The sequence below is a fragment of the Solanum tuberosum genome, unplaced genomic scaffold, assembly GCF_000226075.1.
Source record: "Solanum tuberosum cultivar DM 1-3 516 R44 unplaced genomic scaffold, SolTub_3.0 scf00330, whole genome shotgun sequence".
In the NCBI taxonomy this organism is placed as follows: Eukaryota; Viridiplantae; Streptophyta; class Magnoliopsida; order Solanales; family Solanaceae; genus Solanum; species Solanum tuberosum.
Window position 1 is genome coordinate 364,798 of NW_006239256.1, and position 3,640 is coordinate 368,437.

Consider the following 3,640-nt stretch of genomic DNA (forward strand, 5'->3'; position numbering starts at 1 on the left):
CTCGTACATTCCACGTACTGAGACATTTGGCATGTATCTTCTCATGATGCAGACACATGTATTCAGGATCATCAACAGGAGCTTCGTTGATACATCCGAGAGTTCGAGTTAGCTATGGTGAGCCTTATTGTTTCTAGAGGATTTCATTTACCTTTCAGTTATATCAGTTGTTAGGATGTCGTGGGTCTTGTCCCGACTTCCATCTTTATCAGTTAGAGGCTTCATAGATAGTCAGTATAGTTGAGAAGTTTGTAGTTTACATTTATTTCATTAAATGTTTTAAAGACTTAAGTTTTCTATTTTATGGCGAGTTGAATATTTTTTTTTATATTTCGAGTTGTTCATTTGAGTTAAAGATTTGAAAAGTTGAGTTTATTGAATTTTATTCAGTTTAAAGCTTTTGCATGCTTAAGTTAGTCTTCCGCTTGTAGTCAGCCAGGATGAGGGTTCGCTTGGGGACCAGCAATGGTTCTTGAGTGTCGTCCACGTCCAGGGTATAGACTCGGGTCGCGACACAGATAATTAAACCTTTGATTGTTGATCCTTGCGTATATTAATTGTTTGTAGACCTTGAACAAGCGGAAAGAATCTGGAAAGGGAGGATTCAAGTGCCTTAGGGGATTCAAGCTTGGTTTAAAGGTATGTGATGGTTTGATTTCATGTTTGTGTGACGTATGTGGGTAATTGCTTCATTGTAATACGTGTATGTATGTGAGTGTAGCACTATTGATCAAACCTAATGTAAATGGGTATGAATGAACGATTGTATGTCATGAATCAACCCTTGATTGTATGATTATGAGAAAGTACATTGTGTTTGTGATTGTGGTATGATGATGGGAACAGGTGTCACGTTTCGACACACTAACTTGGATCGAGTGCCACGTTTCAGTGCATATATTGGATCGGGTGTCACGTCTGAAATACTAACTTGGATCGGGTGCCGCTTTTCGGTGCATATATAGGATCGGGTGTCACTTTCGGCACACTAATTGGGATCGGGTACCACGTTACGATACACTAACAGTTTGGGTATGGGTTCCATGAGAGGACCATTGAATTGGGTTCCGTGAGAGGACCATTGAATTGTGTTGTGTATCTACTTGTGATGATTACGTTCATATTCTAATGGTGATTGATATTGGAAGACTGTTTGTTGCTCTAAAATGATAATCAATGTGTGTGTGTATATATATATATATATATATATATTATGTACATGTCATGTTTACTTTGTTGTGACTGCTTATATATATTTTGCTTAATGGGATAGCCGCGTGATTCTACCAGTACATTGTGGTTGTGTACTGATACTGCACTTGCATGTTCTTTGTTGAGTACAGGACATCTTCAAGAGGCTATTGACAGACCTCAGTTAGGTGACTTTTGAGCGTGACTGGATTCAAAGGTGAGTCAATTCTTTCAGGCAGTCATGGATCTCTATTGTTTAAGTCCCCTCTTTTAGGACTCATACTATTTGTTTATGGTGTTTTGTTTAGGTTTCGGGGTTGCACCCCTTTTCTTAGACTTGTTAGTTAATCAGAGTTTTGGTACAATGACTTTCAGGCAATGAAATTAGTTATGTTTCGTTGTTTTAGTTGAACCCTTGGAGTTTATGGGGACTCCATTTTTATTGTCATTTAAACCTGCTTCCGTATATTTAAATGCCTTAGTCTTGGTTAAGTTGTTTAGTTGGGTTGTAGTAACGGTTCTCCCACCGGAGGGTTAGTGTGGGTGCCAATCACGACGGTCTGGGCCATGACACAATCAGGGTGCCAAAATTCTTAAAAGAGATCGGAGGGAGCTAAAAATGTGAAGGGTGGTTGAATGGACATTCCTTATCAATAAAAATTATGTTACTTATAAGTTATAAGTGTATATTTAATTTTACACACATTTAATACTAGGAAAAAATTCTGCACATCTTTCATTGAGTTACTAAATCTTATAATCTTAAATATATCATGTAGAATGTTGGGTGTAAATAATAAATAAATATAAAAAGTGGTTGTTAGTTTTGAGGGGTAAAAGTGAGTCATTACTACGATAAAAATATTTTTACCCCAAAATCATATGATGGGTGTATTTGATTCATTTCCAATAGTTGAAGAGTACTTTTAATATTAAAAAATAAATTAAAAAACTCACTCATTTTCCAGAATAAATAACATCTAACTGTGTCGTATCGAACACACCCTAAAAGTGTCCTTCAAAAAAACTTAGATATCAAATCTTAGAATAAATGGTGGCTTCGAGACACACTTAAAGTGTTATTCAATAGTATGTTTTCTTAAATTTAAATGACATTCACTTTATTCTATGATACTAAAGCTTTATATATTCTATGATACTTTTCTCAAAAGATACATTATTTCATGTTAGTTATATAGGTAGGCTTGCAAACCCAAAGAAAAATTTATATATAGTCATATATAATTTTATATTCTCCATCTCTCATTCTTCACCTTCATAAAAGTTGAGCAAAGAAGAATTTAAGAAGAAACTCAAGTATACTCCAACAAGTCCATTTTCAATTTATAAATCAAAGAGGTAATTATTTTTAAATGTTTTATACATTATATATATTGCACTTTAGCTTTAACACATGCACCCTTTATATTGTATTAATTTATGCTTAATTTGCTACCTCATGTTACATTGTTTATATACTTATTTATATATTAGGCCATTATGTATAGATTACTTCCTGGACTTTTTATTTTTTTAAAGATCGTAGTTTATTTTTTAGATGTTATGACAAGACATGTATATAGAACTCTTTCATAAAGCTAGTAATTTAACTCGAAAATTAAAATTAATTTCCTTTTTGCTTTGTCTTCTCCTTTCAAATCAATTCTGCAATGATTATATTAATAATATATAAATTAATTATTTTTTTTAAAAAAAAACAAATAAATTGATTTTTTTTTTGTAGGAATTAGAGTTGAAGAAAGAAGGATGACACACTCCATTGAGATTACATCAATAGACAAACTAAATTACACTGCTTTTATATATATATATATATATATATATATATACACACTAGATATGGGACCCCGTGCTAGCATGGGGCCCAATATATGTTACTGTTTCTGTTTCAATTTATGTGGTACATATGAAATTTGAAGTTAATCAATTTTTTAGTATGTTTTTATATATTTTAAGTTGCTAATTATTTTTATTTAGAGTATGTTTTACATAAATATATTATGAATCACAATAATTAACAAGTTAATATAAAAAGAAACTTTTAAAAAATTCATTGACTTTTGAAATTTCATTTGTATCACATAAATCAGGACCGAGTAATATATATGAAAATTACATAAAACGTACTATAACTCACAATAATTAGCAACTTAAAATATCTATATATCTATATTTCTCCAATTTATGCGGTATAGATGAAATTTTGAAAGTTAACAAAAACTGTTTATATGTTTTGAAATATTTTAAGCTATTAATTATTATGATTTATAATACTTTTTACATAAAAAAATTATTTATATAAAGTATAAAAGAAAAAAATTTAAAAAAGGAAACATAAATATCAGCAGGAGTCCAATCTATGTTAATTTCTATGTTTTAATTAAAAGCATGAATGTCAGCACGAGTCCAATCTATGTTAATTTCTATG